The following is a 9,621-nucleotide window of genomic DNA, read 5'->3' as shown; positions in this document are numbered from 1 at the left end:
GTCGGGGAGGAGGGAAGGAGTGAGGGGTTTGGGGAAGGCTGGAGGAGGGAGGGGAGGAGGGAAGGAGTGGGGGGATTGGGGGAGGAGGGAGGGGGGCGGGGGGGCTGGGGTAAGGAGCGGGGTTGGGGAGGGCTGGAAGAGGGAGAGGAGGGGGAAGGAGTGGGGGGAGTGGGGTTTGGGGAAAGCTGGAGGAGGGAGAGGAGCAGGGAGGGAGGGAGTGGGGGGGTTGGAGTGGAGGGAAGGAATGGGGGATTGGGGGAGCAGGGAAGGAGTGAGGGGGTCGGGGAGGAGGGAAGGAGTGAGGGGTTTGGGGAAGGCTGGAGGAGGGAGGGGAGGAGGGAAGGAGTGGGGGGATTGGGGGAGGAGGGGGGCGGGGGGGCTGGGGTAAGGAGCGGGGTTGGGGAGGGCTGGAAGAGGGAGAGGAGGGGGAAGGAGTGGGGGGGGAGTGGGGTTTGGGGAAAGCTGGAGGAGGGAGAGGAGCAGGGAGGGAGTGGGGGGGGTTGGAGTGGAGGGGAAGGAATGGGGGATTGGGGGAGGAGGGAAGGAGTGAGGGGGTCGGGGAGGAGGGAAGGAGTGCGTGGTTTGGGGAAGGCTGGAGGAGGGAGGGGAGGAGGGAAGGAGTGGGGAATTGGGGGAGGAGGGAGGGGGGGGCGGGGGGCTGGGGTAAGGAGCGGGGTTGGGGAGGGCTGGAAGAGGGAGAGGAGGGGGGAAGGAGTGGGGGGAGTGGGGTTTGGGGAAAGCTGGAGGAGGGAGGGGAGGAGGGAGGGAGTGGGGGGATTGGGGGAGGAGGGGAAGGAGTGGGGGGATTGGGGGGAGGAGGGAGGGGGGCGGGGGGGCTGGGGTAAGGAGCGGGGTTGGGGGAGGGCTGGAAGAGGGAGAGGAGGGGGAAGGAGGGGGGGAGTGGGGGTTTGGGGAAAGCTGGAGGAGGGAGAGGAGGAGGGAGGGAGTGGGGGGGTTGGAGTGGAGGGAAGGAATGGGGGGTTGGGGGAGGAGGGAAGGAGTGGGGGGAGTGGGGGAGGAGGGAAGGAGTGAGGGGTTTGGGGAAGGCTGGAGTAGGGAGGGGAGGAGGGAAGGAGTGGGGGGATTGGGGGAGGAGGGAGGGGGCGGGGGGGCTGGGGTAAGGAGCGGGGTTGGGGAGGGCTGGAAGAGGGAGAGGAGGGGGGGAAGGAGTGGGGGGCAGTGGGGTTTGGGGAAAGCTGGAGGAGGGAGAGGAGGAGGGAGGGAGTGGGGGGGTTGGAGTGGAGGGAAGGAATGGGGGGATTGGGGGAGGAGGGAAGGAGTGAGGGGGTCGGGGAGGAGGGAAGGAGTGAGGGGTTTGGGGAAGGCTGGAGTAGGGAGGGGAGGAGGGAAGGAGTGGGGGGATTGGGGGAGGAGGGAGGGGGGTGTGGGGGCTGGGGTAAGGAGCGGGGTTGGGGAGGGCTGGAAGAGGGAGAGGAGGGGGAAGGAGGGGGGAGTGGGGTTTGGGGAAAGCTGGAGGAGGGAGAGGAGTAGGGAGGGAGTGGGGGGGTTGGAGTGGAGGGAAGGAATGGGGGATTGGGGGAGGAGGGAAGGAGTGAGGGGGTCGGGGAGGAGGGAAGGAGTGAGGGGTTTGGGGAAGGCTGAGTAGGGAGGGGAGGAGGGAAGGAGTGGGGGGATTGGGGGAGGAGGGAGGGGGCGGGGGGGGGTGGGGTAAGGAGCGGGGTTGGGGAGGGCTGGAAGAGGGAGAGGGAGGGGGGAAGGAGGGGGAGTGGGGGTTTGGGGAAAGCTGGAGGAGGGAGAGGAGTAGGGAGGGAGTGGGGGGGTTGGAGTGGAGGGAAGGAATGGGGGATTGGGGGAGGAGGGAAGGAGTGAGGGGGTCGGGGAGGAGGGAAGGAGTGAGGGGTTTGGGGAAGGCTGGAGGAGGGAGGGAAGGAGTGGGGGGATTGGGGGAGGAGGGAGGGGGGCGGGGGGGCTGGGGTAAGGAGAGCGGGGTTGGGGAGGGCTGGAAGAGGGAGAGGAGGGGGAAGGAGTGGGGGGAGTGGGGTTTGCGGAAAGCTGGAGGAGGGAGAGGAGGAGGGAGGGAGTGGGGGGGATTGGGGGAGGAGGGAAGGAGTGAGGGGGTCGGGGAGGAGGGAAGGAGTGAGGGGGTTTGGGGAAGGCTGGAGGAGGGAGGGGAGGAGGGAAGGAGTGGGGGGATTGGGGGAGGAGGGAGGGGGCGGGGGGGCTGGGGTAAGGAGCGGGGTTGGGGAGGGCTGGAAGAGGGAGAGGAGGGGGGAAGGAGTGGGGGGAGTGGGGTTTGGGGAAAGCTGGAGGAGGGAGAGGAGGAGGGAGGGAGTGGGGGGGTTGGAGTGGAGGGAAGGAATGGGGGATTGGGGGAGGAGGGAAGGAGTGAGGGGGTCGGGGAGGAGGGAAGGAGTGAGGGGTTTGGGGAAGGCTGGAGGAGGGAGGGGAGGAGGGAAGGAGTGGGGGATTGGGGGAGGGGGGCGGGGGGGCTGGGGTAAGGAGCGGGGTTGGGGAGGGCTGGAAGAGGGAGAGGAGGGGGGAATGGGGGGGAGTGGGGTTTGGGGAAAGCTGGAGGAGGGAGAGGAGGAGGAAGGGAATGGGGGGGTTGGAGTGGAGGGAAGGAATGGGGGATTGGGGGAGGAGGAGGAAGGAGTGAGGGGGTCGGGGAGGAGGGAAGGAGTGAGGGGTTTGGGAAGGCTGGAGTAGGGAGGGGAGGAGGGAAGGAGTGGGGGGGTTGGAGTGGAGGGAAGGAATGGGGGATTGGGGAGGAGGGAAGGAGTGAGGGGGTCGGGGAGGAGGGAAGGAGTGAGGGGTTTGGGGAAGGCTGGAGGAGGGAGGGAAGGAGTGGGGGGATTGGGGGAGGAGGGAGGGGGGCGGGGGGGCTGGGGTAAGGAGCGGGGTTGGGGAGGGCTGGGAAGAGGGAGAGGAGGGGGAAGGAGGGGGGAGTGGGGTTTGCGGAAAGCTGGAGGAGGGAGAGGAGGAGGGAGGGAGTGGGGGGATTGGGGGAGGAGGGAAGGAGTGAGGGGGTCGGGGAGGAGGGAAGGAGTGAGGGGTTTGGGGAAGGCTGGAGGAGGGAGGGGAGGAGGGAAGGAGTGGGGGGATTGGGGGAGGAGGGAGGGGGCGGGGGGGGCTGGGGTAAGGAGCGGGGTTGGGGAGGGCAAGAAGAGGGAGAGGAGGGGGGAAGGAGTGGGGGGAGTGGGGTTTGGGGAAAGCTGGAGGAAGGAGAGGAGGAGGGAGGGAGTGGGGGGGGTTGGAGTGGAGGGAAGGAATGGGGATTGGGGGAGGAGGGAAGGAGTGAGGGGGTCGGGGAGGAGGGAAGGAGTGAGGGGTTTGGGGAAGGCTGGAGGAGGGAGGGGAGGAGGGAAGGAGTGGGGGGATTGGGGGAGGAGGGAGGGGGCGGGGGGGTGGGGTAAGGAGCGGGGTTGGGGAGGGCTGGAAGAGGGAGAGGAGGGGGGAAGGAGTGGGGGGAGTGGGGTTTGGGGAAAGCTGGAGGAGGGAGAGGAGGAGGAAGGGAATGGGGGGGTTGGAGTGGAGGGAAGGAATGGGGGATTGGGGGAGGAGGGAAGGAGTGAGGGGTCGGGGAGGAGGGAAGGAGTGAGGGGTTTGGGGAAGGCTGGAGTAGGGAGGGGAGGAGGGAAGGAGTGGGGGGATTGGGGGAGGAGGGAGGGGGCGGGGGGCTGGGGTAAGGAGCGGGGTTGGGGAGGGCTGGAAGAGGGAGAGGAGGGGGAAGGAGTGGGGGGGAGTGGGGTTTGGGGAAAGCTGGAGGAGGGAGAGGAGGAGGGAGGGAATGGGGGGGTTGGAGTGGAGGGAAGGAATGGGAGATTGGGGGAGGAGGGAAGGAGTGAGGGGGTCAGGGAGGGGGGAAGGAGTGAGGGGTTTGGGGAAGGCTGGAGGAGGGAGGGGAGGAGGGAAGGAGTGGGGGGATTGGGGGAGGAGGGAGGGGGGGCGGGGGGCTGGGGTAAGGAGCGGGGTTGGGGAGGGCTGGAAGAGGGAGAGGAGGGGGGAAGGAGTGGGGGGAGTGGGGTTTGGGGAAAGCTGGAGGAGGGAGAGGAGGAGGGAGGGAGTGGGGGGGGTTGGAGTGGAGGGAAGGAATGGGGGATTGGGGGAGCAGGGAAGGAGTGAGGGGGTCGGGGAGGAGGGAAGGAGTGAGGGGTTTGGGGAAGGCTGGAGGAGGGAGGGGAGGAGGGAAGGAGTGGGGGGATTGGGGGAGGGGGGCGGGGGGGCTGGGGTAAGGAGCGGGGTTGGGGAGGGCTGGAAGAGGGAGAGGAGGGGGGAAGGAGGGGGGAGTGGGGTTTGGGGAAAGCTGGAGGAGGGGAGAGGAGGAGGAAGGGAGTGGGGGGGTTGGAGTGGAGGGAAGGAATGGGGGATTGGGGGAGCAGGGAAGGAGTGAGGGGGTCGGGGAGGAGGGAAGGAGTGAGGGGTTTGGGGAAGGCTGGAGTAGGGAGGGGAGGAGGGAAGGAGTGGGGGGATTGGGGGAGGAGGGAGGGGGGCGGGGGGGCGGGGGGTAAGGAGCGGGGTTGGGGAGGGCTGGAAGAGGGAGAGGAGGGGGAAGGCGTGGGGGGGAGTGGGGTTTGGGGAAAGCTGGAGGAGGGAGAGGATGAGGGAGGGAATGGGGGGGTTGGAGTGGAGGGAAGGAATGGGAGATTGGGGGAGGAGGGAAGGAGTGAGGGGGTCGGGGAGGGGGGAAGGAGTGAGGGGTTTGGGGAAGGCTGGAGGGGGGAGGGGAGTAGGGAAGGAGTGGGGGGATTGGGGGAGTAGGGAGGCGGGGCGGGGGGGCTGGGGGTAAGGAGCGGGGTTGGGGAGGGCTGGAAGAGGAGAGGAGGGGGGGAATGGGGGGAGTGGGGTTTGGGGAAAGCTGGAGGAGGGAGAGGAGGAGGGAGGGAGTGCGGGGGGTTGGAGTGGAGGGAAGTAATGGGGGGTTGGGGGAGGAGGGAAGGAGTGAGGGGGTCGGGGAGGGGGGAAGGAGTGAGGGGTTTGGGGGAAGGCTGGAGGAGGGAGGGGAGGAGGGAAGGAGTGGGGGGATTGGGGGAGGAGGGTGTGGGGGCTGGGGTAAGGAGCGGGGTTGGGGAGGGCTGGAAGAGGGAGAGGAGGGGGGAAGGAGTGGGGGGGAGTGGGGTTTGGGGAAAGCTGGAGGAGGGAGAGGAGGAGGGAGGGAGTGGGGGGGTTGGAAGTGGAGGGAAGGAATGGGGGATTGGGGGAGCAGGGAAGGGAGTGAGGGGGTCGGGGAGGAGGGAAGGAGTGAGGGGTTTGGGGAAGGCTGGAGGAGGGAGGGGAGGAGGGAAGGAGTGGGGGGATTGGGGGAGGGGGCGGGGGGGCTGGGGTAAGGAGCGGGGTTGGGGAGGCTGGAAGAGGGAGAGGAGGGGGGGAGGAGCGGGGGGGAGTGGGGTTTGGGGAAAGCTGGAGGAGGGAGAGGAGGAGGGAGGGAGTGGGGGGGTTGGAGTGGAGGGAAGGAATGGGGGATTGGGGAGGAGGGAAGGAGTGAGGGGGTCGGGAGGAGGGAAGGAGTGAGGGGTGTGGGGAAGGCTGTAGGAGAGGAGGGAGGAGGGAAGGAGTGGGGGGATTGGGGAGGAGGGAGGGGGCGGGGGGGCTGGGGTAAGGAGCGGGGTTGGGGAGGGCTGGAAGAGGGAGAGGAGGGGGGAAGGAAGGAGGGAAGGAGTGGGGGGATTGGGGAGGAGGGAGGGGGCGGGGGGGGCTGGGGTAAGGAGCGGGGTTGGGGAGGGCTGGAAGAGGGAGAGGAGGGGGGAAGGAGTGGGGGGGAGTGGGGTTCGGGGAAAGCTGGAGGAGGGAGAGGAGGAGGGAGGGAGTGGGGGGGTTGGAGTGGAGGGAAGGAATGGGGGATTGGGGGAGGGGGGCGGGGGGGTGGGGTAAGGAGCGGGGTTGGGGAGGGCTGGAAGAGGGAGAGGAGGGGGAAGGCGTGGGGGGGAGTGGGGTTTGGGGAAAGCTGGAGGAAGGAGAGGAGGAGGGAGGGAGTGGGGGGGGTTGGAGTGGAGGGAAGGAATGGGGATTGGGGGGAGGAGGGAAGGAGTGAGGGGGTCGGGAGGAGGGAAGGAGTGAGGGGTTTGGGGAAGGCTGGAGGAGGGAGGGGAGGAGGGAAGGAGTGGGGGGATTGGGGGAGGAGGGAGGGGGCGGGGGGGTGGGGTAAGGAGCGGGGTTGGGGAGGGCTGGAAGAGGGAGAGGAGGGGGGAAGGAGTGGGGGGAGTGGGGTTTGGGGAAAGCTGGAGGAGGGAGAGGAGGAGGAAGGGAATGGGGGGGTTGGAGTGGAGGGAAGGAATGGGGGATTGGGGGAGGAGGGAAGGAGTGAGGGGGTCGGGGAGGAGGGAAGGAGTGTGGGGTTTGGGGAAGGCTGGAGGAGGGAGGGGAGGAGGGAAGGAGTGGGTGGGTTGGGGGAGGAGGGAGGGAGTGGGGTTTGGGAAGGGATGGAGGAGGGAGGGAGTGGGGGAGTTTGGGGGAGGAGGGAGGAGGGAGGGGAATGGGGGGGAGTTGGAGGATGAGGGGAGGAGTGGGGGTTGGGGAGGGCTGGAAGGGGGAGGGAAGGAGTGGGGGGGTTGGGGGAGTAGGGGGGAAGGCTTGAGGGAGAGAAGGAGGGAAGGAGTGGGGGGTTGGAGGAGAAGGGAGGGAGTGGTGTTTGGGCAGGTCTGGTGGAGGGAGGGAGTGGGGGGGTTGTGGAATGCTGGAGGAGAGAGGGGAGGAGGGAGAGAGTGGGGGGATTGGGGGAGGGAGTGGGGGGTTGGGGAGGGCTGGGAGGGGGGGAAGGAGTGGAGGGTTGTGGGAGGAGGGAGGGGAGTGGGCGTTTGGGGAAGGCTGGAGGAGGAAGGGGAGTAGGGAGGGAGTGGGGGAGGAGGGAAGTAGTGGGGGTGTTGGGGAGGGCTGGGAGGGGAAGAGGGAGGGAAGGAGTGGGCGTTGGGGGAGTAGGGGGGTTGGGGTAAGGCTGGAGGAGGGACGGAGTGGGGGGTTGGAGCAGGAGGGAGGGAGTGGGGTTTGTGGAGGGAGTGGGGGGCTGGCGGAGTGTGGGGCTGGGGAAGGCTGGAGGAGGGAGAGGAGGAGGGAAGGAGTGGGGGGGAGTGGGGTTTGGGGAAGGCTAGAGGAGGGAGAGGTGTAGGGAGGGAGTGGGGGGTTGGGGGAGTAGGGAGGGAGTGGGGGTTGGGGAAGGCAGGGATAGGAGGAGGGAGGGGAGTGGGGGGGTTGGAGAGGAGGGAAGGAGTGGGGGTTGGGGGAATAGGGAGGGAGAGGGGGGTTGGGGAAGGCTGGAGGAGAGAGAGGAGTAGGGAGTGAGTGGGGTTGGGGATGAGGGAGGGAGAGTGGGTTGGGGAAGGCTGGAGGAGAGAGAGGAGTAGGGAGTGAGTGGGGTTGGGGGATGAGGGAGGGAGAGGGGGTTGGGGAAGGCTGGAGGAGAGAGAGGAGTAGGGAGTGAGTGGGGTTGGGGGATGAGGGAGGGAGAGTGGGTTGGGGAAGGCTGGAGGAGAGAGAGGAGTAGGGAGTGAGTGGGGTTGGGGGATGAGGGAGGGAGAGGGGGTTGGGGAAGGCTGGAGGAGAGAGAGGAGTAGGGAGTGAGTGGGGTTGGGGGAGGAGGGAGGGAGAGGGGGTTGGGGAAGGCTGGAGGAGAGAAGGGAGTAGCGAGTGAGTGGGGGTTGGGGGAGGAGGGATGGAGAAGGGGTTGGGGAAGGCTGGAGAAGGGAGGGGAGGAGGGAGGGAGTGGGGGGGTTGGGGGAGTAGGGAGGAAGAGGGGGGTTGGGGAAGGCTGGAGGAGGGAGAGGAGTAGGGTAGGAGTGGGGGGATGGGGGAGTAGGGAGGGAGAGGGGGGTTGGGGAGGGCTGGAAGAGGGAGAGGAGGAGGGAGGGAAGGAGTGGGGGGTTGGGGAAGGCTGGAGGAGAGAGGGGAGTAGGGTAGGAGTGGGGGGATGGGGGAGTAGGGAGGGAGAGGGGGGTTGGGGAGGGCTGGAAGAGGGAGAGGAGGAGGGAGGGAAGGAGTGGGGGGTTGGGGAAGGCTGGAGGAGAGAGGGGAGTAGGGAGTGAGTGGGGGTTGGGAGAGGAGGGAGGGAGAGGGGGTTGGGGAAGGCTGGAGGAGGGAGAGGAGTAGGGAAGGAGTGGGGGGATGGGGGAGTAGGGAGGGAGAGGGGGTTGGGGAGGGCTGGAAGACGAGAGGAGGAGGGAGGGAAGGAGTGGGGGGTTGGGGGAGGAAGGTGAGAGTGGGGGTTGGGGAGGGCTGGAAGAGGGAGAGGAGGAGGGAGGGAAGGAGTGGGGGGTTGGGGGAGGAAGGTGAGAGTGGGGTTTGGGGAGGGTTGGAGAAGGGAGGGAGTGGGGAGCGGGAAGCACATGTCCCGCTAGAGCTGCCCTGTGAGACTGGGCCATGGCTGGGCGCTGCCACCAGGGGGCAGGGCAGGCTCAGCCTTGACTCAGGATGTGTGGGGCTGGGTGAGCTGGGTGCGCGGGGGGGGGGGGGGGGGCAGAGAACAGCTTCTAGTCTCCCTTTCTTCCCCTCCCCCCCCCCCCGCAGCAGGATCCCCTCCCCTTGGGTCTCTGGATCCCATACCCCCTCCCCGATTTCCTCCATTCCTCAGGGTTTGGGGGTTGCCCCCGGCATGGGGAGGGGCCCTAGGCCTAGGTGCCGGTAGCTCATGGGGGTGGGGGAACAGTGGCTCTCTCCCCCTCCCTTTTCTCAACTCTACTCTGCGGGAACCAGGCTGTGCCCCCCTGACCCCACAGCCGGAGTGGGCGTGACCAGGGTGCATGGTGACCCCCATCATCTGTCCACCCCTCGGATCTATCCATCCATCTATCCATGTCTTTCTCCCCCCCACCCCCCGCTTCCCCTGCTCAGCACATTGCCCCGCTGACCCCGCCAGCGGCGGGGGGAAAGTCCGGGCCTGGCCCCATTATCAGCATCTCTCAGGGCCAAGTGGGAGCGAAGGTTGGGCTGGAAGGAGGGATGGCAGTGGTGGAGGCGTGGGGTGGGGGATGGGCAGGCAGGAAGTGCCTCCTCCAGCCCTGGGGTGGATGGGATGGGTGGTTACTGCGGGGGGGGAGGATGTTGCCCTGGGGGAGGGGGCCAGGGCCTGCGCAACCCATTAGGCAACCTAGGCGGTCACCTAGAGCGCTACAATTTGGGGGGCGGCGACTGTGGAGGTATTTTGGCGGCGGGACCTTCCATCGCCTAGGGTGGCCGAAAAGCTGGTGGCGCCCCTGGAGGGGGCAGATGAGCTCAGATCCTGTCCCACAGAGATGGGGGGAGAGGAAGAGAGAAGGGAGGAGAGGGAGGTACTGGGGAGGGAAGGATGCATGGATTGATGGAGGAGTGCAGGGGGCAATGGATGGTTATGTTGATGCAATTACTCCGTGGAACTCCCTGCCACAGGATAATTATCCCCCCCCCCCCCCACTGAGCCTGTGGGCCTCTCCCCACTAGATCTCACTGCAGGAGGTGCTGAGCAGGGCTGGCTGAGGGCTGACATGGAGCGCATGGTTTCCTAGAGAGGGGCCTATATAAGACAAAGCTGCAAATATCGGGACTGTCCCTATAAAATCGGGACATCTGGTCACCCTACTGGATCCAGGGAGGGGCTGACCCCAACTGGCAGGGCTGGGGGAGCCGCGCTGTGGTCTCGAGAGGGTTGTGCTCCTCCCTGGGGGGCACCTGGGCTAGATGAGGAGAAAGAGAGAGAGA

The sequence above is a fragment of the Malaclemys terrapin genome, chromosome 12 (genome assembly GCF_027887155.1).
Source record: "Malaclemys terrapin pileata isolate rMalTer1 chromosome 12, rMalTer1.hap1, whole genome shotgun sequence".
Taxonomy (NCBI): Eukaryota; Metazoa; Chordata; order Testudines; family Emydidae; genus Malaclemys; species Malaclemys terrapin.
Note: the sequence above shows the minus strand (reverse complement) of the source record.